The sequence below is a fragment of the Saccopteryx bilineata genome, chromosome 5 (assembly GCF_036850765.1).
Source record: "Saccopteryx bilineata isolate mSacBil1 chromosome 5, mSacBil1_pri_phased_curated, whole genome shotgun sequence".
NCBI classification, from domain to species: Eukaryota; Metazoa; Chordata; class Mammalia; order Chiroptera; family Emballonuridae; genus Saccopteryx; species Saccopteryx bilineata.
Genome location: NC_089494.1, coordinates 37,773,548 through 37,798,091, shown reverse-complemented (window position 1 = coordinate 37,798,091; position 24,544 = coordinate 37,773,548). Strand labels below are relative to the sequence as shown.

At 40.8% G+C, this 24,544-nt stretch overlaps 1 protein-coding gene and 1 non-coding gene across 2 annotated transcripts in view; one reads left to right on the top strand and one right to left on the bottom strand.

Annotated features, from left to right (window-relative positions):
- Positions 1–24,544, top strand: part of PLCL1 (phospholipase C like 1 (inactive)) — a 387,263-nt gene that overhangs the window by 261,599 nt on the left and 101,120 nt on the right. The gene's annotated exons all lie outside the window — the stretch shown is intronic.
- Positions 17,616–17,691, bottom strand: TRNAP-AGG (transfer RNA proline (anticodon AGG)). Its single transcript has one exon. It is a non-coding gene; the product is annotated as a tRNA-Pro (tRNA).

Sequence of the window (24,544 nt, the reverse complement as noted above, 5' to 3'; positions counted from 1 at the left end):
TATAGCGTGTAAGCTGAATCAGAAGGGGGTAAAAATTGTGGTGGTTGTCATAGCAACATAGCTTGAGGTGCAGAGGTTCTGGACAAGATGTATGGCAAGGAGAATAAGAAGGGAGACAGATATCTTAGAGAAGAAGCAAAAGGCTTTGATATAAATTCAGTGGAGAGAAGAAGCCAGATAACACCTGAGTTTCTAAACGGGAGGATGAGTGGAATAGCCATACAGTTTTGGAGACAGGTAGAAGATAATAAAGATTAATGTTCTTTTGAGGCATGTTGACCTTGAGATGATGATGGGACAGCCGAGTGCAAAAGTTTTGTGAATAGTTAGAAATACAACATTTGAATTTAAGTGAGTAGTTAGGGTTCTGATGACCTTGGGCATGGACAGGGAAAAGAGCATTAAATGAAGCTTTCAGCTATGACTGGTATAAACATGAAGATAGAGAAAAGAGATAATCAGGATTAGAGGGCTAAACAGGCTGCAATGCCATCAAAGCAGAGGGCACATAGTGGGGACATCAATGAATGCATGTTCTAGGGATAAAGGAGAACATCCTCAGTATCCAATGCTTTGAGCGGTCAAAGAAGGTGAGGACCAGGAAGGGAAGAAATGAATCTGATAAAAATAGTATACTGTTGATTTCCATGAAAGGAGTTTTTACAGAAACGAGAGCCATATTATCAGCTGCCCATAACTGAGAAGAGGGTGGGTTAATCAGTGGGAAGAGAGTGGAAGCTGAAGGTGGTAGAGAAAGGTCATTCATTAAGGAGTTGGGGACTTAAGAAGTGCTGATTCATGCAGGGGTAGTGACTTGGCAAAAGATTGAAAGCCAGGAGGGAAGAAATTAGTGGAAAGGACCAAATGCATAGTAAAATTAAAGGCTCTATGTGGTGCGGGAGAAAGACTTTAGTTTTAGGGAGGTTCAGATGTTGCTCTTTAAGGTGGAGGTAAGGACAAGGGAGCTATGGAAGCCAATAAATGAGAGCAACAATACCTGGGTGCATCTTCTCCACAGGGCAGTGAAGTCAGGAGTTAAAAGCTGGGCTGGGGGTGAGAAGAAGTAGAGGCAGAGCTTGGCGGGAGTAACTTTGGATTAGCTATTGTGAGGATGTGTGTTAAAAAGGCTTCTCTGCAAAGGTCAACAGGCCTACCCTAAATTAGATGGTAAGAATCCATTAAAGGCAAGTCTGCATGGTTTTAAGTAATCTCCAGGCAGCACTTAGCAGAGACAGGGGAGCTGAGGAGAGCCAGCATTTGGTGAGGGTTTCATGGGGAGGTTTCCGTGTTCCCCTGGAGGGCAGAGGGTGAGAAGTCTAGTGTGCCACCAAGAAGGAAGATTGTCCAGAGGACAGAGAACAGGTTTGGAGGGTGTGGTGGGGGAAAGAGGCAGGGAAAGAGGTAGTGGCCTGCGATGAGGAAATGCAGATCTCACACGTGGAACAGGACCTTGAGATGGTGAGGACCCAGTGGCTTGTTACAAGAAGAAATTTAATTCTTGTTCTAATATCCTCCACCCCTTTTATGTAGAAAAACATTTGGGCAAAGTGACACAGCGTTTATTACTTACCTAGAAATACAATTTAGCCTGGTGTATTACTTACCTAGAAATACAATTTAGGCTGAGTATGAATTCATCACAAATCTAACGAGCTTTATCTCACTAGGTTGAGATTTCCTAAATATGCAGCAGAAAGCTCTTGCGGTGCCAGTTCCGGCAGTACTTTGCCCTCGCACGCACCCAAATACATCCCGGCTGGACTCTGCCTGGGGTTTCTGACGGTGAAATCTGTCATTCATTCAGAGCAGCTTCTCCCTGTCCTCCTTATGAATCACAATTCTTAAAATGTCCTCAAAAAAGCATGCTACTTTAATGAGATAGCAGATGGCCTGTTGTGTGATTTCTTCACTGGTATTACTTCCACACTGTAATTGAACTATGTAAAGAACTTGATTCTCAACTCAGTAGTAATTCTGTGACCCTCAATACTGCATTAGTTTAGGCAGAAAGTCAAACTGTTTGTAATTGGGATATGTTGTTCTGATTTGTATTACCTAGAATATGTTCACTGTGGAAATATTTGGTATGTTAGTTCATTGTGCTTTACAGCAGTGGTCCCCAACCTTTTTTGGGCCACGGACTGGTTTAATGTCAGAAAATATTTTCACGGACCGGCCTTTAGGGTGGGACGGATAAATGCTCAAAATAAAATTATGCGACCGGTGTAAAAACTGTGGTATTTTTAAATATAATTGTCGAACTTACGAGACAAGCTTCAAGAGTGAGTCTTAGACGGATGTAACAGAGGGAATCTGGTCATTTTTAAAAAATAAAACATCGTTCAGACTTAAATATAAATAAAACGGAAATAATGTAAGTTATTTATTCTTTCTCTGCGGACCGGTACCAAATGGCCCACGGACCGGTACTGGTCTGCGGCCTGAGGGTTGGGACCACTGCTTTACAGAATTTTCATTTTGAAATTGACCATGAGAAGGAATAATTATTTTGCATGGATTTATATTTCATACAAGCACTCGAGAAGTAACCAGGAATCAGAGAGAATGGAGAGGATGTTCATGGGTATGCCTTCTGGACTAACGACTTTTAATTGCCAGAAACCAGTGGGTCATCCAAAGACCAAAATGTTAATTTTTAATAAGTAGACATTTGCTTAGGAACAGACTTCTTGGGACTCTGATGCAACATATAAACAACTGAAAATTTTGACTATTAGTGCATAATTGCCTATTTGAGCTGAGCTATGCTATGATTATTTCTGGAATAAAATGTGTACTCAGCGATGAGGTGGAAAGTAAGGGGGGCACAAAAGTCTTTGAAGTGAGTCCTACCAGGGCACAGGTCTGTGCCACCTGATCTGACAGAGATCTTCACTGAGGCACATATATCTTCCCACTCTTAATTTCCATTTAATGAGCAGTCAGAAACTTCTTGTCGAGTTTGCAGGACACTGGTGACTGGTACAGGGGCAGGATATGGTTTGTCTCTTTTCCTGATTTTATAGTGTAAATTTGAGGTCGGCAGATTTTGACCTGCAGGCCTAGTCCAGCCACCCCTCCTGTTCTGTAAATAACGTTTTATAAGAGTACAGCCACACTCATTTGTTTATGTATTATTTATGGCTGCTCTCGTGCTACAATGTCGGAGTTAAGTAGTTTTAACAGAGGTGTATGAAGCATAGAGCTTAAAATATTAAATATTTAACCCTTTACTGAAAACATTTGTCAACTCTTAGTCAAACTTCTCTCTTCTAGTATTTTTTTTTTTTTGTATTTTTCTGAAGCTGGAAATGGGGAGAGACAGTCAGACAGACTCCCGCATGCGCCTGACCAGGATCCACCCGGCACGCCCACCAGGGGGCGACGCTCTGCCCACCAGGGGGTGATGCTCTGCCCATCCAGGGCATCGCTATGTTGTGACCAGAGCCACTCCAGCGCCTGAGGCAGAGGCCACAGAGCCATCCCCAGCGCCCGGGCCATCTTTGCTCCAATGGAGCCTTGGCTGCAGGAGGGGAAGAGAGAGACAGAGAGGAAGGAGAGGGGGAGGGGTGGAGAAGCAGATGGGCACTTCTCCTGTGTGCCCTGGCCAGGAATCGAACCCGGGACTTCTGCACACCAGGCCAACGCTCTACCACTGAGCCAGCTGGCCAGGGCCCTTCTAGTATTTTTTAAACCTGACAGCCCACTATTGTTTACATGTCAGTGTGGAATCAAATTACTAAGATGCTGAGGGAGATAGAGAAGAAGTAAAAAAACCTGTTTCTTCATTGGAAAACTTTTCAGACAAGACACATATAAATGAAATAACTGGGTAGAATATGACACTTGATAATCAAGGACTGAATTGTGTGATAGTAGCAAAAAAACCTCCTCTGACTATTCTATATCATAAATAGAAGTGAATTAAAAGTCATTTCAATCTGGTCAGAGCCAGAGTTCTGAAAAACTACCATGTGAATACACTAATAATTGAGGATTCTTTTGTCTTTATGAGTTAGAAATGGGAGCACCAACTTTTTGGCATACAGTTATATGGTTGGATGTAGGTTAGCCAGAGTTCTACAGGAGTCTGCAGCTTTTGTAGAAATTGTGACGTCAGAAAGGGTGATGTACTAGGCTTTCTTGAGTATGAGCTGGAAAAGAGGCTGCTACTTCAGGATAGTTCTGAGGAGTGTATAGAGAAGCCCTTACAGCTGTTTCTGAAGAGTGTAATTTTAATGAGGACTTAGGTAGGGAGGCTTGGGATCAAAACAGTGGATTTGTATATTCCAGGACTAAATGGAAATGAGAGAAATAACCTGTCACACACTGAACATATGTGGGGAAAAGAGTGAACTTGCAAGGAGCTCTGGAAGCAATCATCAGATGATGTATCTATAATATGTTTCATTTACATTAGTTTTGTATCTTGACTGTCTTGCATTATCCTAAAGCAGGTGCCAGCATTACACATTGGAATGTTTCTGTTCTATTTTGAAATGACTGTTACAGGACAGGGAGGTTAAAATCAGAGGAGGGAGGTACCACTCACCTTGCATAACTCAAGCGAGAGTTGGAATATTAAAATCCTTCCATAGTGGAACCATTTTGTCACATTGTACCAACTACAAAATGTCATATGAATCAAAAGAAAGGGGAGGTCAATGTGGTGGCCTCGAAGCTAATGAAACTTGGTGGAGAGCTTGGATTTTATATCAATTTCTGAAAAAAGTAAGGATTTGGTTTGATAGGAAACAAAAGTTTGCCTGGAAGAAGAGTTTGAGTAGAGTGAATGGTTTATGTCTAGAATTAGTAGATTAGTTGAGTAGCAAGAGGTCTGGAGAGAGGAGGGAATGGATGGGTGGCAGAACATAAAGGAACTAAGGTAGCATTTTTGTGAGCCTGGCTTCTGTGATTCCATTACATTGTGAGGTTGAGAGTTTAATGCTAAGAAACATTACCGGAAGTAAAACATAGAGAGGTCAAGTGATGCAAGCAGGTCTGCCTAGTCTGGGAATTGCTGGGACTGTTTTGTTTGTTCCTGGTTGAAATGAACAGCACATCCCATCCCTGGAGGGAAGGAACATCAGGTACTAAAACACAACAGCTTTAATCCTTTAACTGGCAGCACCTTTAGCCTTCTGGCCCTTGCGCTAAACCTTTTAGATAGGAATCTAGGGTATCAACAGTAAATAAATACAATTACCTCTGAGTTTATTTCACTAAGAGTTAGTTGGGAATCTCTTTGCTTTTTTGAGAGTAGTCATAGAGAAAAAAAAATTACAAAAATAAGACCCTTTCTCTCATTTTCCCTAATGGACTTTCCTCACAAGTGTGGCCTTTTTAATGATGGTGGTTGGCAGAACAAGCTTTTCAATGTGGTTTAATGATAAATTCTCCTAAGTCAGAGGGGGGCTGTGTGATATCCTAGGGCATGGCGGGGGGCTTGGCAGAGGCTGCCGAAGCAGCAGGTGCTTACAGGTCCAGAAGACCCCAGCTCATTAGGGCTGCTGTAAATCACGGCATCTTTCACGCCTTCTGAGTGAAACTTGGCACCTCCAGTTTACTGCTGTGTAGTGGTTACACCACCCCTGACTTCAACAGTATTAATAGATGGCACCTTCCATTGACTAATGGCACTGGGCCGGCCTGTGCCGATAATGATGGATCGGGAGCCTGAAAGATTCTGCGGGGAGGAGAGTAAGAGGATGCCAAGGAAGCCTGTCTTTTTGTTACTAAAGACTGGTGAATGTGAAGAGTCGGTGGGCACATCTATCACCCAGCGCCACTGTTTCCTTGAAGGGCTTGTGTGAAAGCTGTGAGAAAGGCTTTGGCAAGGATGGATGCCCAGCGCGCAGATGAGTGTGGCTTCACGGGCTGGGCTGGTGAGGGCCGGGCCAGGGGGTGAGGGCTGTGACTGGCACGTGGGCTTCCTGTCATGTTCAGTCTGATGTGGAAAGGCTTGTGTGCACAGTTGCCTGGCTGGGTCATGGAAATGGCACCAGCTTAATATCCAGGGCCTCTGTCTGCCAAGGCCTGCTTTTCTTCCTCTTCTTTCTTCTTGTTTGTTATTGAATATAGATAATAATAGGTAAGAGGCTTGAGGTAAATAGAGTTTACCAAAAAAGTAAAAACAACTCTTTTCAGTATTCAATATTGTGACTCACATTTAGATGCTTAAAGATCTTTTATTCTTTTTGGATCCCTAGGAGGTGATGATTTGTGGGTAGCAAAGGGCGAGAAAGAAAAAAAACACACACACAAAAGGAAAAGGTGTTCTCTTTTCGAGTGTATACAAGGAAGCTCTAGTGAAGGTATCATTTGGAGAACCTTGGGGAGTGATAAAAAAGAAAACAAGAAAATAATGGAACTCTTAGTTTAAAGCTGAATCGTAAAAAATTGTTTTATTTGCTATGTGCTGCAAGAAGATTTTAAAATGTTTCATAACATTCCTGTGACTTAGAGGGTGGTATTCAAGACTCACACACCAGGTGTGATTCTCTTGGCCGGTTTGGGTGATATGAAGTGACCAGGAGTTAAAAATCCCTCTATCTCTCTGATTGGCTCTCCTTGCCTCTTCTTTCCTAATTCTGCCTTTATTTTATCTCATTTACTAGAGAAGATCTAGAAACTCCCTTTAGAGTCTTCTGTGCTCCTAGGTTAAGCAGTTGTTACCCAGTCAACACCTTTGTGAGCTATTTTTGATTTTCTGAAATCGGTTTTCTTCAAATAGTTACATTAAAAGTGCTATGTAGTATAACGGCTCAATGGGAAAAACATTTTAATATGGCACAACCACGGTGTAGAGAGAATGGAAACCTTATTAAGCTCGGGGACTGGTGATCTAGCCAGCTGGAAATGGAAACATGCAATATATAAAGTTTTATCCTACTGCACGTAACAGGACAAGGTACAAGCTGGTGCTTGATTTCCAAACTCCAAATGTACGATGCATTGAATACTACAAAAGTTTGTCTGAATTTTTTGTCTATTGTGCTTTTTGTTTATTGTGCATGATTTCTAAATGCTGTGCATGATTTCTAAATGCTGTGCATGGTGCAAAAGGTTGTTTGAACCAGCCTACAAGTTCCAAAGATATCTAAGGCAACTTCATTAGTATTTTTCATCGATGATACAGGCTGATAAGTGGCAATCACCTCGAGCATAAGCAAATTCAACTGAGATCACTGGGTCTGTAATCTTCATATAACATCATGGTGGTTAACTCTTTCATGAACCAGCATGAAATTTCTGGCAGACCAGCCCTGGTTCATGAACTGGTGGTTGAAAAACACTGCTTATAGCCCATTATGGTGTAAATGTTATAGGTGAAGGTAACTGGCCAGAGAAGGCAGTGAAGGGTGAGGAAGATGAAGAAGTTTAGAGTTGGAGAGATCAAAATTCAAACCTGGGATGTACCATTTGACTCTAATATGGCACTTATCCTGTTTAGGCTTAATTTCCTTGTGTAAATGGGAGTAACCATTACCCACTGTGAGAGCTGCACATGAGAGAGTAGAGTTAGCTTATGAGCTGGCTCTGGGCCTTTCACGATCAGATTTATTTCTTGTGTCTCACTGTTGGCAGAAAGTTCGACCCCTGCAGGCTGATCTCCCAGCTTTGCTTCTGGCCCGTGGAAGGCAGTGGTAGGAGACAGGAGCTCACGCAGCAGCTGTGTTTGCTTGGGGGCTCCAGCTCCTGTGCTGGGGCCTTCACTGTGGTTTCTGCTTCTGTCACACTGGCCCTTGGGTGCTGGTACCACCACCTCTTCCTTTTGTTCCCCCAGCCAGGAGCGGAGTAGCTACCTGCTGCTGCTCATCTCTGGGTTACCCGTTTGTACGCTCTGGGCTTCTCAGCCCTCTGGCACTTGCATAACCAAAGCCCTGTATTACAGTTTCGGTCTGTGGTGGGTTGAAACCGAGGATGCAAGACCTATGGATGCGGCTGACTGTATTTATTGAAAGTAGTTTATTAAATTTAAATTTATTAAAAATAAGTAAAGAAGTGGATCCATGCAGTTCAGACCTACGTTGTTCAAGGATCAACTAACTGTAAGCTATATCTCCACCCCTACCCACTAAGACAAAAAGCCCCACAAAGCCCTGTATTAAATTCCCACTCTCTTAAACACTTGGGGTGGCTTCCGTTTCCATGATTGAATCCTTACTGATACAGTCTACTTAAGTAATCTGTGAGCTGAGAGGCGCTTTAACCAGGCTGGTTGTGATAGGAGAAGAAGGTAGAGACAGACATGTCAAAAGAGGAAGGGGCAGAGCAGTGACCGTTTAGATGAAAGAGGCAAAGATCAGGAGAAACCAGGCAGTTCCAATAACGGTGACAGCCCCTGATGGAGGTAGGTCGTTGGGAGGGAGTTGGCTCGGGGTAGAAGCTCTGTGTTCTTCATGTAGAGCGTGTCAGAGAGGAAGCTTCACAGTGTCACTGTCTGCCCTTTGCCTTCTACACTGAAGTGTATTACAGCTGCAGGAGTATTTGGGGGCGCTGCCTTGCTCTCTCGGGAGAGGGGAAGGGGACAAGTTCAGAGGGAAGAGAGGAGAGCAGTGTGTGGCCCAGAAGGGAGTGTCCTCGGGCGCTTGCTGAGTCTGGAACACATCTCTCCAGTGCCATGGACTGCAGCTCTGTCACTATACCCTTTTAGGGAGTGAAAGAGGAAGCTGGCTTCTGAGAATCAATTCTTTGCCAGTTGGGCAGCAGCTTTTCACCAAAGGGACTGGGATGAGCAGAGTGCTCATCTTGCCAGTGCAACATCTGCAAAGCCAGAGACCTTTTTGGGACCAGTATTTAGGACCAGACTTAATAAGCAAAACAGCAGAGACTTGAGATTTGACTTCCCCATGGTTGAAGATAGTTCAGAGTAGGTATGGTCAGCATTGCTCTGGCAGGCTGGCCTCCACATCCTCAGTGCACAAGGGGGGGGCGTTATAAAAATGACCCTCTAGGGACAGAAAGGATTCCGCATCTTCAGAAACAATGTCTAGAAATATTAATGACCTCAGAGGAAAAACAAACATGAAATCATTCTGGCAAATCAGACAGAGCACATTACATGGCATTTGATGTTTTATATATGTGTGTTGGGAAAAGGGAGAAGAGCCTAATACATGAAGACAAACAGGAAGTTCTTCCTAAACTCTCTTCCCAGATTCTCTTCAGTCACGTTGTGCAGGTCGAAGGTTCTGGGAAGAAACAGCTAGTGGTCTGACCTGCCTTCTGCAAATATAATGTTTCCTGTTTTGTAGGAACTTGAGGCTGAAAAATTCAAACACCAATTGATTTAAACTCTTAAACGCTTAATATTCACAAACCTCAAGATTTGCTGGTTGGGAAGTGTTTGAGATCCTGCTTCCCGGCATGTTACCAGTTTAGATCTAATAACTTCATAAAAATTAAAAAACAAACTGCTGGTTTAAGCATGTGTGTGTGTGTGTGTGTGTGTGTGTGTGTACGTGTCTGCTCTCTCTCTCTCTCTCTCACACACACACACACACACACACACACACACACACACACGAGAGATATTCCAGATGTCTTTGGAGTGCCATATTATAACTAGCTTCCAGATAATCTCTAGTTAATTAAATAATTGATTCAATTAAATGTTAAATGAATCAATATTCTATAGTTTCCCAAACTATTCTTTTATTTTCTATCATCTTTTGCAATTCTGGGTGATTCAGATTTTGCTGGAGAAAACCATTTATGTCATGTCCTGAAATACGGTGAGAGGAAGTATTATTCTCCTTGGATTGATGTTTATGTTAAAAAGCCTTCTATTTACAACAACCTAAATAATATAAAATTAAAATTAACTGTTGACCTCAGGGAGCAAGCAAATTTATTAAGAAGGGTTGAATAATGATCTTTACATTTCTTCCTTTCCTCTTTCATAAATGATGAAATCTCCAGTGTTGTCATGAAATCACATTTATTTACAGTTGTCAGTATGAAGCTAATCCCTGTTTCATCACTCTGATCAGTAGTCACATAAACACAGTGGAACCTGACATGTTGGCAGATTCTGCTCAGTACAGCTTTCTAAGCTCATGGCTGGCAGTTGAATGCGGTGGTAGGAGAGGAAAACAATTGCCTTTGGAGAGAGGTGTATTATTAACATTTCCACATGAAATTTCCACCACTTCATAGCTTCTGAGGGAATGGTGGCTATCCTAAGCTACCTCAGTTGTAATTTTAAAATTAAAAACATTCAAAAAGAGGGAGGAAATAATTACAAACAAGAATTATCACTTCAGTAGCATTTCTGTCTTCATGTTGTTTATCCCATTATTAATTACCTGCTAATTAAAAACAATAACTAGGAAAATTCTAGCAATGAGATTTTTCATCAGGGAAGTGTTTTGGTTAGAGAATTTTTTCTTGTCCTTACACCATCAAGCTGCTCTCCCACTTAAAAGGGATTGATTACTTTTAAATTACTGTAGGCATCAGGGAAAGAGCATAATGCTTTGTGTGAAACATCACTGTAAACAAAGGACACTTCTCTGGACATCTGGTCTTTAGAAACAAACACTTGACCTAGGCTTGAATCTGCATTCATCTCTGCTGTGTGACTTTGGGCAGGTTACTTCATCTCTTAAAGCCTCAATTTCTCTATCTGTAAAATAGGGATAGCAAAACCTTCACAAAGACCTGTTGAGAGGGAAAATAGGTAATATGGATAAAGAGCTAACAGGACAGAGAACCTGGCACATGGTAAGGTTTAAACCACAGTAGCTGCTTTAAAAAAATTAGTATTATGCTATTTATTTATTGTGCCTATTAGCATTTGCCAGACTGCTTACTGCATTACTAAATTTTGTTTTCATAGAGAAGTCCCAGGGTGATGGTTGAGAGCTCACAGATTAAATTGTTGAAGTGTTGGGTATAGCTGACTCTTATTTGGACCCTTACATACCACATTCTGTACCTGTTATAGCTTTAGCAGTAATGGCAAAAAATAAATTCCATTTTAATCAGTGCTACTCACAATCCTTGCTTTTGACTTTTTAAATAAAGATAAGATTATATGCTAAGGTTATAACCCTCTTTGAGCTGCTTAGTGAGACAGCACCCATCTGTGTCGGTGTCCTAGTGAAAACCCAACAGCTTTGCCTTTCATTATAAATTTAATAATACTTAAAAAGAAGCAGAAGTAAACTTGTGAGTCATTCCAACAACTACTTTACTAAATGGAGGTGAGCCTCTTTATTTCTTAGTAACTAATACTTTGTGATTCTAAATTAGGATTCTTGAAGTGATTGATTCCTCTCAAGCATTATTAGGAACTCACTTTATGATGCAGAAGTTGTGATTTAAACAGTCAGGGGAACAAAGTGTTTTGGCTTTTGGTGGTACTGGGTTGAAGGAGAGGGTAAGCTGGTTGGGATTTGTCCAGGATGTGCTCCTTATGTTGAGAGCAGTAGAGTAGAGAGGAAGCTCATTAATTTACTATGTATTAGATTTGTTTACATTATTGCATTTAGTCCACTCAGTGCATCTTTGAAAATAAATTTTTCAATGATTTGAGAGGGAGAGAAAGGGGTTGGTGGGGGGGAAGAGAGAGAGAGAGAAGCATCAACTCATTGTTCCACTTAGTTGTTCACTCATTGGTTGCTTCCCATATGTCCCTAACCAGGGAATCAAACCTGTGACCTCAGTGCACCAGGACAATGCTCTATTCACTGAACCACCAGACCAGGGTCTGGTCAATTTATCTGTGTGAACCACCAGACCAGGGTCTGGTCAATTTATCTGTGTGTGTGTGTGTGTGTGTGTGTGTGTGTGTGTGTGTGTGTGTGACAGAGACAGAGAAAGGGACAGATAGGGACAGACAGATAGGAAGGAAGAGAAATGAGAAGCATTAGTTCTTCATTGCAGCTCCTTAGTTGTTCATTGATTGCTTTCTCATATGTGACCTGACGGGGTGGTCTGGTCAATTTATCTGTGTGTGTGTGTGTGTGTGTGTGTGTGTGTATGTGTGTGTGTGTGTGTGTGTGTGACAGAGACAGAGAAAGGGACAGATAGGGACAGACAGATAGGAAGGAAGAGAAATGAGAAGCATTAGTTCTTCATTGCAGCTCCTTAGTTGTTCATTGATTGCTTTCTCATATGTGACCTGATGGGGTGGGGGGCTACAGCAGAGTGAGTGACCCCTTGCTCAAGCCAGCAACCATGGGGTCATGTCTATGATCCCACGCTTAAGCCAGTGACCCTGCACTCAAGCTGGTGAGCCCGTGCTCAAGCCTGATGAGCCCACGTTCAAACCAGCAAACTCGGGGTTTCGGACCTGGGTCCTCTGCTTCCCAATCCGATGCTCTGTCCACTGCTCCACCTCCTGGTCAGGCTGGTCAGCGTATCTTTAAGGCATGTATTATCTTACTCATTTTATAGGTTCAGAGATGATTTGCTTAATATTGCATAGTGAATAGAAAAGACGTTTTAAATGGAGAAGAAAATACTAGTTCTGGTTATGTAGTGTATTTGGTGAAAATTCATAAAGATGTATATTGATAATTTGTGCACTTTCTTATCAAAACAAACATGTCTTCCTTGTTCAAAGTCTGTGCCCTTTTTTCTGAAATGTGTTGCCTCCAAAAAGCATATGACGGATGGAACTCTAAGGAATTTCCTCCATCAGTCACAGCAGTAGTAGTCAGAAATAATACTACCCTTATTAACTAGACCTGACTTTGAATGACTTGGATATTGCCAAGGGAAAATATTTCTAAGAGGAGAACAGTTTTCTAAAACTGAGGATGATGCATGTGTGTTATATGAGAGAAATCTCAAGTAGTGTTCTGAAAGTGCATCCAGCTTGTTGTAGACTCGTTCATAATATTGAACAATCAGGGGAAACACCCAGAAATATCCGTCCAAGAAGAATTAATAAATAAATACTATGTGATTTTAAAAAACTGCTTGTTTGAATATGCTTATGATATATCATAGAGTAAAATATTTTTTTATTAAAATGCGTATGACTACATAAGGAAGGTGACATTTCTATAATTTTTTGGTTTATATTACATATGTTTCCATAAATAAGACTCTGGAAAATGTTAACTAAAATATTAATATTAGTGTCTGCATTTTGGGATATTGGTTGAATTTTTCTTTCTTTTTTTTATGTCTTACTGTATTGTTTGACATTGTTTTCCTACAAGTCTATAAACAGAAATTTTGTTTTAATTTTTATTGAAATAATATCTTTAAGAAAAGGCTACGTACTAAATTAAATACATCCCATCTCAAGTTGTTTACTGTGAAGAAAGAAACACCTGTGTGAGTTCTGATACATTAAAGCCGTGTTACATTGCCTGTCACCTGTGTGAGTTCTGATACATTAAAGCCATGTTACGTTGCCTATCACCTGTGTGAGTTCTGATACATTAAAGCCATGTTATGTTGCCTATCACCTGTGTGAGTTCTGATACATTAAAGCCAGGTGATGTTGCCTATCATCAAACCAAAGGAGAGCATCTTCAGGACAAAGAGAGCCACTCTGTACAATCAGAGACCTACCATTACCAAACTGGTAGGCTTCTTCAAGCAATGAAAAAAGTCATTTAAGATAAATAGTTTAAAATATTAAAAATAATAAAATATTTTAATTATATTGTATATAAGCAGGATTTTCTTCCTCCCTTCACCAGATTTACCTGAAAAATAGCTGTTTTCACCTATACTCAAGTTTATGTGTTGTATGGCTCTTGTTTTAAGAATTTCCCATTCTCTTTAGATTTTAGTATAACAGTCAAGACATATGATTGCTTTATTTTATTTTATTCCATTTTATTTCATTCTAGTGACTTCTTTCAGTCAGGTTAACTGAATCAGACAGTTTGCATATTCATGCAGAAACAGGTACCAAAGTAGAATATGGCTTTCATTTTTGTCCTTTTCTTAAAGATTTTTAAGGAATTTAGCACGGGGGTCGGGAACCTATGGCTCGCGAGCCAGATGTGGCTCTTTTGATGGCTGCATCTGGCTCGCAGACAAATCTTTAATAAAAAAAATAATAACGTTAAAAATATAAAACATTCTCATGTATTACAATCCATTCATTTCCTACCGTTCATGTTCATGGTTGCGGGTGGCTGGAGCTAATCATAGCTGTCCTCCCGGACAACACCAAATTTTTATTGGCTAATGCGTAAGGTACATGGGTCGTTGTATGGCTCTCACGGAATTACATTTTAAAATATGTGGTGTTCATGACTCTCTCAGCCAAAAAAGTTCCTGACCCTTTAATTAGCATAAGGGAATCTTGAGTATATATATATCTGTGGGTATTGTTAATACACGCTAATTCATCACCTGTTACCCAAAACACAAATAAATTGTGAGATCTGGCCAAATTCATATAATTACTACCACCTGAACAATTAGCAGTCTCATCAACATTCTCCCCTTTTGGATAGATAGGGCCTTTGATCTGGAATTCTGTCCCCACACTTATCTGAATTTATTTCTTTTTTTTTTTTTTTCCATTTTTCTGAAGCTGGAAACGGGGAGAGACAGTCAGACAGACTCCCGCATGCGCCCGACCGGGATCCACCCGGCACGCCCACCAGGGGCGGGGCTCTGCCCACCAGGGGGCGATGCTCTGCCCATCCTGGGCGTCGCCATGTTGCGACCAGAGCCACTCTAGCGCCTGAGGCAGAGGCCACAGAGCCATCCCCAGCGCCCGGGCCATCCTTGCTCCAATGGAGCCTTGGCTGCGGGAGGGGAAGAGAGAGACAGAGAGGAAAGCACGGCGGAGGGGTGGAGAAGCAAATGGGCGCTTCTCCTGTGTGCCCTGGCCGGAAATCGAACCCGGGTCCTCCGCACGCTAGGCCGACGCTCTACCGCTGAGCCAACCGGCCAGGGCCTCTGAATTTATTTCTTAAAAACTAGCTCAAGCCTTTAGAGCCACAGCCAACTCTGTCCTTGGGATACATATAACTATGTGTTGGGCAAATAAGTTTGTAAAATTTGTATTTTCTGAGTTGCTCACTTTTATTGTTAAGAAGGGCTGCTGCCCACATAAATTGCGCTGTCAGGTGAAACTGCTAATTCCTGCTTGGGAAGGGGCTTTGTTATGCTAATGTTTGCTGGAGGAGGGGTTTCATGCCAAAAAGTTTTAAGAAGGAAGGAGAAGAAGGAGAAAGCCATGCTTTTGCAGAGTGAGAGCAGGGAAGAAAAGTGCTGGAGAGAAAGCAGCCGAGATAGCCGGGTGCTGAAGGAGAAGTCGGTTTGTGTAGGGAGGGTAGAAGGTGTGCAGATGGGGAACCAGAGGCGACTGAGCTGGTGGGGGCCTTTGATTCTAGGAAAAACTGGAAAAGATTCTCCTGGTTGTGGAACCGGAGAATGTGTGAGTGGGTTTTTGTGACCTGTGTGTTTCTTGCCCGCTGGTTCTGAGGCTAGAATAAAGGAATGGCCCACCAGTTTTTGGCTCCACAGTTTTATTACCATCTGTTCAAATCTAATGGGAACCTGCACCTGCCTGGCAGTGATGGCGGCCACGACTACTGGGCCTACACTATGAAAACGGACAACATGGTCTAACAAAATTATCTTTCTGTTTGTGAATTGATATGTATGAAAAGACTTGTAATATATACACAGAAAACCAAAAGTTTGTATTTAACAGGTCGCATTTGTTAAAGAGAATGTATGAAAAATCAAGAATTTCTTTTTTCTGGAAAATCTAGCTGTTTGGTTTCTCTATAGTAACTGTAAAGTTGACTTTTATATTGTATATTTTACATGTTGGTGAGATAGGAAAATGTCTTTAGATTAATCATGTCTGACAAATGTTATCTCTTTTACTGAAGCTAGGCATTTTATTTGGGGAGCAAGGAATCCTTTGCTCACCAGAGAAAGAAGAGACCCAGAGAAGTCTCGGTATATAGTTGGAAGAAAATATTTTTAATTTTGAGAGTGAAGGAAGTTGAGAGAGTTCAGGGAGAGGGGGTTGGAACCAATGAAATGGCTGTCAGTTAATATCCCTCCTCCTCTACGCAGGGCACATACTCTCAGAATCTTAAGTAAAGTCATGACATTTATTTATGTGTGGATTTATGAGGAAATTGGGAAAGGTTCTAAATTCTATGTTTTGCATCCAGAGATCTAGAATAGAGGTGACCCAGGCAAGAGACAGAAGCCAATGTGAAGGTGTTTATGTTGCAGGAAGACCAGAAATTCATATAGTCAGGAGAGCTTTGGGCTGTCATAGGCTGTGGAAGTGCATCCAGGCCACGCGGAACCCCATATCTGAGGGTGTTAGTATGGCGGGGCTGGGGAAGGGTTTCTGACTACACTTAATGTTACAGGCAGAGGATGTGTCCTGTACACATGCAGGAATGACTTGTATTGTACATTGACAGTTCATAGTGTTGTAAGGTACCAAAAAGCTGCAAAATTAATATTAATAGTTTAGAAAGCTTAAAGAACATTTTATTAATTTGGGCTAGGCATGCAGAGAGATTTTGTAGAAATGATTTCTATACTTGTGTGATTAGCACCAACTCAGGATGGCCGATAGCATTGTATTGTATGTAAATGAAGAGGGAAAGGAAATTTAGATTCCCTCCCTCCCCCCCACACCTGTGAGAAAGCAGGTAAATAGCTAGCCAGGTGCAGAAAGGGAGAGATGGAAAGAAACCTTTTCTTATTTGATGAGCAATTTGTAGGCATTTTATCCCCTAGCTCAGGGGTCGGGAACCTTTTTGGCTGAGAGAGCCATGAACGCCACATATTTTAAAATGTAATTCCGTGAGAGCCATACAACAACCCATGTACATTACACATTATCCAATAAAAATTTGGTGTTGTCTCAGAGGATAGCTGTGATTGGCTCCAGCCACCCACAACCATGAACATGAGCGGTAAGAAATGAATGGATTGTTGTAAGGTCGGTGGATAATGAAGAAGGTCATGTGGGTAGCTCAGACCCACGAACTTTGGCTGGGACCACCCACAACCAAGTGTGCCAAAAGAAACTTCCCAAGATCCCTTTGGAAAAGAGCGACACCTCTGTCAGACAGTGAGATTTTACCACATCATATTAGCTCAACCACCCTAGGGACCGTCTAAATATCTCTCACGCGGGTCACCCTTTGCAACTCCTCTGGTCTCTGTCCCCCCGGACCAGAGGAGCTCGTTGGGCAGCATGTGCGCTGTACTAAATAAAGCCTTTTATTATTCCACACTTTGTGGCTCTGGCCCCTTCCTTCCTTCTCGGTGGGGAAAAATACTTTACAATTGTAATACATGAGAATGTCTTATATTTTTATTTATTTATTTTTTTTTTCATTTTTTCTGAAGCTGGAAACAGGGAGAGACAGTCAGACAGACTCCCGCATGCGCCCAACTGGGATCCACCCCGCACGCCCACCAGGGGCGACACTCTGCCCACCAGGGGGCGATGCTCTGCCCATCCTGGGCGTCGCCATGTTGTGACCAGAGCCACTCTAGCGCCTGGGGCAGAGGCCACAGAGCCATCCCCAGCGCCCGGGCCATCTTTGCTCCAATGGAGCCTTGGCTGCGGGAGGGGAAGAGAGAGACAGAGAGGGAAGCGCGGCGGAGGGGTGGAGAAGCAAATGGGCGCTTCTCCTGTGTGCCCTGGCCGGGAATCGAACCCGGGTCCTCCGCACCCTAGGCCGACGCTCTACCGCTGAGCCAACCGGCCAGGGCCGAGAATGTCTTATATTTTTTAACATTATTTTTTTTTATTACAGATTTGTCTGCGAGCCAGATGCAACCATCAAAAGAGCCATATCTGGCTCGCGAGCCATAGGTTCCCGACCCCTGCCCTAGCGCCATGGAAATTACTCCTCCCCTCCTGAAAGCGTGTAATTAATGTATACATCTCTAAACAAAGGAATGGCAAATGAACACTAGAAAATTTAAGATTATCTTTTAATATATGGAATAACATTTTTTGCTATTGTGTTACCTTATAAGTTTTAATGTGTAGAAACGTTTTTATAGGTCCTATAGACAAATGTAAGCTTGTGCCACGATGTCATGCTCTCCCCCACCCATTGTGATCAAGGGTATATAAACAGCCCCTGAAATGTATTTGGGGCACATGATTTGGGTTTGCAATTGCCCCATGTCAGCCATATGCGACCGGCATATTTAATAAATCTCCTCCTTTAATAAAACTCTTCAAAATTCATCTGGACTTGGTGTCTCTACATAAACCTGCCGAATTGAGGTTCAGGTACTTTACAACAATAGCCTCTTGATAGTCTACTGGATCTGAGTCCTTTAAAAAAGACCACTAGTTAGCTTTTCTCACCTCTGTCTGTTTCCTTAAAAATGAAGACATAAGAAACCATCCTTCTTAAAAACACAGAAATAAAGCCTTTTGGTTTGTTGGTTCATTTCCTGCCGTCTTCACAACAGAAAGATGAACTGTAAATGACAAAGGGCACTGGATCCAAATTCAAAATTCAGCAAAAAGTTCATTATTTAATTTTGTTAAAGGGACTAGGATTAGTTGGTGAGTTAAATTGAGCATAGATACAAACTCTTGAGTCTGCAGACTTCTGTGATGTTAAACACACTTTCACCCAAATGAGCCTCATGTAGAGTTGGTCTCACATGTATTTTCCTGCTGAGTTGCACCAGCGGTCATGGGTGAGTTGGAACACTTCTGCGCTATGGTTCACAGCATGCTGTCAGTTTGTCCACGGAGACGACTTATGGGAATGCATGAATTCATATACGGGCATTTGAAATCTTGATGGAGTCCAGTCTTTTCTTTCTCCCCACCCCCAAACTTTCATGTAGAAAATTTTGATTAATTAATTTAAAATTATGTTTTAAAAATAAATAATTAGGTCAAATTGATCAGAATTTTCTCCCTTTGCATTACTATTTGTTTTAAGAAATAATATTGAATTCTTTGTTATAAGATTGTGATAGATTGCATTTCCTAAGGTGACTTGAAGATGTTTTTATTATGTCACCTTCCTTTAAATTACCATTACCTAAAATAAACAGAAATGAACAGTGTTAATAGGATTGTTTCAGGATCAATGCCCTGATATTGATGCATCAAATAGTGTTGTTATTGGCAGAAAGCATTTACCAATACTATTGGGTATAGGAGACCCAATCCCCTTTTAAAAATGCATCAGTAGCTACCCGGAACATTCTATTTAAATTTCTAAGTAAGCTACTTCAGATGTAAATGAGTCCCAATTGGAAGTAAGAACTGCAGATTTGACCCTGGGAGTGTAGTGATTAGCAATGGAAATGTCCCATTGTGGAACTCTAGTTCCATCTGCGTGTGAAAAAAAGATTTCGGGTAATTATAATTAAGAATTCAGTGTGTGGCAGTGGATTAGATATGAAAGAAATTATTACTGAAAATCACTGATAATGGAAGAGGATATAAGGAATGACAAAATTTCATCTGTAACCTGTGCGATACACTTTGCTAATTAGTGACTCTCAATATGTTTATATCCTGCAGGTAGAATTTCTATTATTTCTAGAACACTAGGAAAATGCCTGGGCTGAGAATAATGTTTCCCAGTATAACTTGTACTACCTGCACACAGTAAAGGGATGTTGCCCATTCACATGCTTTCTAATGGCCCCCAACAGTGAAGGGGAGTAAAGGCAGCTGGAGCAGCTGTTAGTGAAAAGCAGGAGGCTGAGAAGGGAGCTAAAGAGGTGGGTGAGGCAGCCTCACTGCTGTGTGCTCTGGGTGAATGGGAAACTCTGGTGTAAGAGCCATCAAATCACTCTTCTCTTTTAAATGCATTATTAAGGTTAATAGATATGTTGATTATTGTCGCACTCTGTACACATTGCATGCTACTGAGAGACAAGGTATTTCACTATCTATGGCATGACTGTGGTTAGACTTTAATAAAGGGCAGTGTTGGTCAAATAAGTTTGTAAATATGATATGTATGTTTGCTTGCTTATAGTTTGCATTGGATGGGGGGGACAGGCTGTAGGCAGACAGGGTTGTTATAGCCTAAGGCTTAGTTTTAAGACTAAGCCTTTCCCACACTTTTAATACTAAGATCTTTTCAAAACTAAGCTTTTCCCTACACTCTTGACTGTTGCATGATGTGGGGTGGTGCACTCTCATGAGGAATCTCATTATACCTCAGATAAGTGACTTTGTATCAGAGACTTCCTTGTTTGTATATTGGATTAAAGGTTTTGATTTCTATACTATAAAATGGGGCAGAGGAGCCCATGCTGGAGGAGAGCAGAGAAAGGCCACGTGGAGGAGATGAGAAGCAGCCAAGATGGCGGAGTGCTGAAGGAGAAGCCAGTTTGTGCAGAGTTTGTGCAGAGAGAAGGAGATGGTGAACAGAGGTGAATAAGGCAGTGAGGCAGAAACCTGATTCTAGGAAACTCAGATAAGTCAATGGCTTTGGGAGCCCTGAATGAAAACGGAAGTGTTTTCCCACTATGTATTTCTTGCCTGCTAGGTGCAAGCTAGGATTAAAGCTAATGGCCCACTAATTCTTGACTCTGTTGTTTCATTATTGTCTGTCCAAATCAAATGCAAACCTGCATGGGCCAGGCGGCTGTGATGGTGGCCATGGCTACTGGCTTTACTAGCAGTTCCTTCCTTTTCATTTGAATATAACAGTTACAATCTATTAATCGGAAATTTGAATTATCTAGAATAGCGATTTTTAACTGGTGTGCTGCGAGGACTTTTAAAACATATAATACCTGACTATTCAGGGCACTGACCTCTTTTCCCTTAGATTGTCATATAAAAAATGACAACAGCCAACACAGCAATAGCCATCTGGTGTGAATGAATCAAAACTATACCTATTTTTTTTTTGTCAGATTGACAAAGAAATAATATTTTTTGGTGTGCCATAGAATTTTAGTAATTAGTTTATGTGTGCCATCAATGAAAAAGTTTGATATAGTAGACTTAAAATGAGATAATTTGAGTTCCACTAACTTTATTAGCTGAGAAGCTTTATTATAGTTACTTAATAACCCTTAGCTTTTTTGGGTTCTTTTTCTATTTTCACTTTTTTTGTATGTGCTTAAAGTTATAAAAATTGATATGTACATTATACATACATAGGTATATATATGTTACGCTTGGGAAGCGCAGTGTAAGTTGCATTGGTTAATATGGAGTACAGATGGAAACTGAAGAGGAATAGGCAGAGATGAAAGTAAGAGGGGAACCTAATGGGTGGGTGTAAAACCAGTATCCGCGACCACCATCACAGCTGCCTGGTTATTGTAGGTTCACATTTGATCTGGACAGATGGTAAAGAAATTGCAGAGTCAAAAACTGGTGGTCCATTTTCCTTTAATTATAGCTTGCACCCGGCAAACGAGTAAATATACACAGCAAGAAACACTTCCCTTTCCATTCAGGGGTCCCAAAGCCACCAACTCGTCTGATTTTTCCTAGAATCAAAGGCTTCCATCTCTTTGCCTCAATTTTGGCTGCCTCCTCTCCCCCATGTGGCCTCTCTCTCTCCCCTGGAACAATATGATCTCGCTCTCCAAAGTGGCCTCCTAGCTCCTCCTTTTAAAACTTTTTGGCGTGAAAGCCCCCAACACACATTAGCATAACCAAGCCCCTTCCTAAGCAAGAAGGTAATCAGCCGCCCCATGTGGATAGCAGCCATCTTTAACAGAGTGAGCAAAATATATCTTTTCTGCCTGACAGTGGGTAAGAGGAAGGGTGCACAGTCAGTGAAGTCATGGCCGAGTGCTAGAAGAGCCAGATCCTAGTAAAAGAACATAATTTAAATCCAACTTAAGAATACAAAGCGAATCTACTTAAAGTAAAGCTAACTCTTAACTTTGTGAGAAGAGAAAGGTCACTTGGGTGTAGGAGTTCGATAGCTTGATTAATTTGAATGCTTTGAATTTTTACTGTCAAGATTCTATAAGTTCAGATAATGAAGAGAAGGAAATAATGTTGTAATGGAGAAACCAGTCATCTTGAGAGCTGTTTCTCCTGTCAGCTGAGGATAAAATCATTCCTTGCTGCTCTTTTACACACAACTAATGGCTTATTTGTAAATTTAGTTGAATTCTAAGAAATAAATATACTTACCACATTCAGAGTTCAAACACCATTATTTTGGTTCCATAGATTCTTATGGAAGTCAAACATTTAAGAAGTATTTTTTTTCTCATTATATGAGAAGTAAAAAACCCAATCTGAGAGGAAGAATGTAGAAGCCATATATTAGATGGTGACAGTGTTCTCATGGAATTGAATTCCTGAGCTATTAAGAGAAAAGGTACATGAGTTAGATAACTGGGTTCAAATCTTGTTTCTACCTCTTAGGTGAGCCCTTAGCACAGTGCTTATGCCATAGTAAATGCTCAATAAACTAATAATAATTATAACACACAGCTATGGAATTTCTACAAGATATTATTCAGTAAATATTTATTGAGTGCATACAAAACTTCAGGCATGGTATTAGGTACTCAGGACAGCTACTCTCAGGCTGCAATAAACTTGTGAATAAGAAAGTTACTGTATAACACCAAATTTTAAAAATTTAATTAAAAAAGAAAGTTTATTATAATATTAGGTGCAAAGGATGGAGCAATAAGCAAAACTAAAACAAGGTCCCTATCTTTGCAAACTTCCATTATAGTACGTTATATTTAAGTTTATTCACATTATTCTGGTTCATTACAGGCAGTGTGTAGCCTAAGTCAGTGTTTTTCAGTCACTGGTTTGTGGACCAGTCCATCAGAAATTTTGTGCCAGTCTGTGAAAGAATTACCCACCTTGATGTTGTTGAAGATTATAGATGCAAGGAACTTGGTCAATGTTGGGCAAATGAGTTTATAAAATTTTTGTTTTTTGAGTTTGCTCATTTTTATTGTTAAAAATGGCACTGGTCCGTGAAATTGCTAATTACCTTCCTGCTTGGGAAGGGCCATTGTTATGCTAATGTTTGCTGGAGGAGGGATTTCACACTAAAAAGTTTTTTAAAGTAAAGGAGAAGGAAGAACGAAGCCAAGATGGCAGAGTGTTGAAGGAGAAGCCAGTTTGTGCAGAGAGGAGAAGGGAGAAAGTGTGCAGATGGGGAACCAGAGGTGACTGAGACTGATGGGGCCTTTGATTCTAGGAAAAACTGGAGAATGTGTCAGGATTTTGGAGCCCTGTGTGTGTTTACTTGCCTGCCAGTGCAGGCTATAATAGAGGAATGGCCCACCAGTTTTTGGCTCCACTGTTTCTTTACCATCTGCCCAAATTCAGTGAGAACCTGCACTTGCCTAACAGCAACAGCAGCCGTGACTACTGGGCCTACAGTTGAATTTGCTTATGCTCAGGGTGATTTCTGCCTTAGTGGTCCCCAAAATAATACTCCTATTTTCACTGGTCCCCAAGTATAAAAAGATTGAAAATCTCTGGCTTAGATTTGCAGACTAAAATTTTTTGCTTTAACCATCAGACTGAATTCTGTAATTCAATGAATTACCTGAGATTAGTCTGCAGCTTTAAAAAATTGTTTATTTCTGTCTTCTGTTAGGTATTAATAGATTTTGTTTATATTATCAGTGCAAGTAACATTGAACTTCATACATTTTTAGATAGAAAACTCTATAACTCTATTTGATATGGCTGTAATTTAAGATAGGCACAATTAAAATATCATAACTACTATATTTCTAAAATTTATGTTAATTTTATAATTTTTTAGAGAATTCCATCATTTATAATTTAGTAATTTTCATTTTTTTGAGTACAGATCTGACTATAAAATCTAGGAATATTTTGATTTCTACTAACCTCATCATACTTATAGTCTTATGTTTGAAAATTTAAGTGAAGTTTTTTCTTGGGCTAAAATAGGAGTGCTACTTTAGTATTGCCAAAATATGCCAAAATTTTATTCATTATAAACCTTGACTCATTTATGATTGTACTTCCTTCTATAAGATTGTAACTAATTGAAAGCAAAGACTGAATGAAGGTCCATGTTTTGCAGAGAAGAGATCACTCATTTGTCCTCAGGCACCTGAATTGGTGGAATAAATAATAGCAGGGGACAGTTTGGTATAGGGCAAAATCATTAATGGACTGGGCAGAGTTTGTTCTGGTCAAGGGACCACCAGTTTCTCTCTGACACAGAGAAGACACTGTAACGTTATTTTTACTCTCAAATCAGTGGTGGGATTCAGTCGGTTTGCACTGGTTCGGCAAAACCAATACCTATTTTTTTGCTGAGTTTGGTGAACTGGTTGTTAAAATGGCACTTTTAATCAGGGTTCTCTCTAGGGTGGACGCCAGGGCAGCCGCCCAATGTGGAAATCACAAATTTACATTCCTTACTCTTTTTTAACATTCATCCACACAACCATGTATTCTAAGTGCCTATAGTAATGTTCATTCTGTCCATAGGCGAAAAAAATTGCAAGTGAGGATGCCAATCAAGAGCAATATGGAAATATCTTAAATAACAGCTTTATTAGCTTTATTGGTTTTTGTCATATATTTAATATTTTTTGTTAATATTTAAAAACTTTCTTATAACATAATCTAGTTTTGTATACC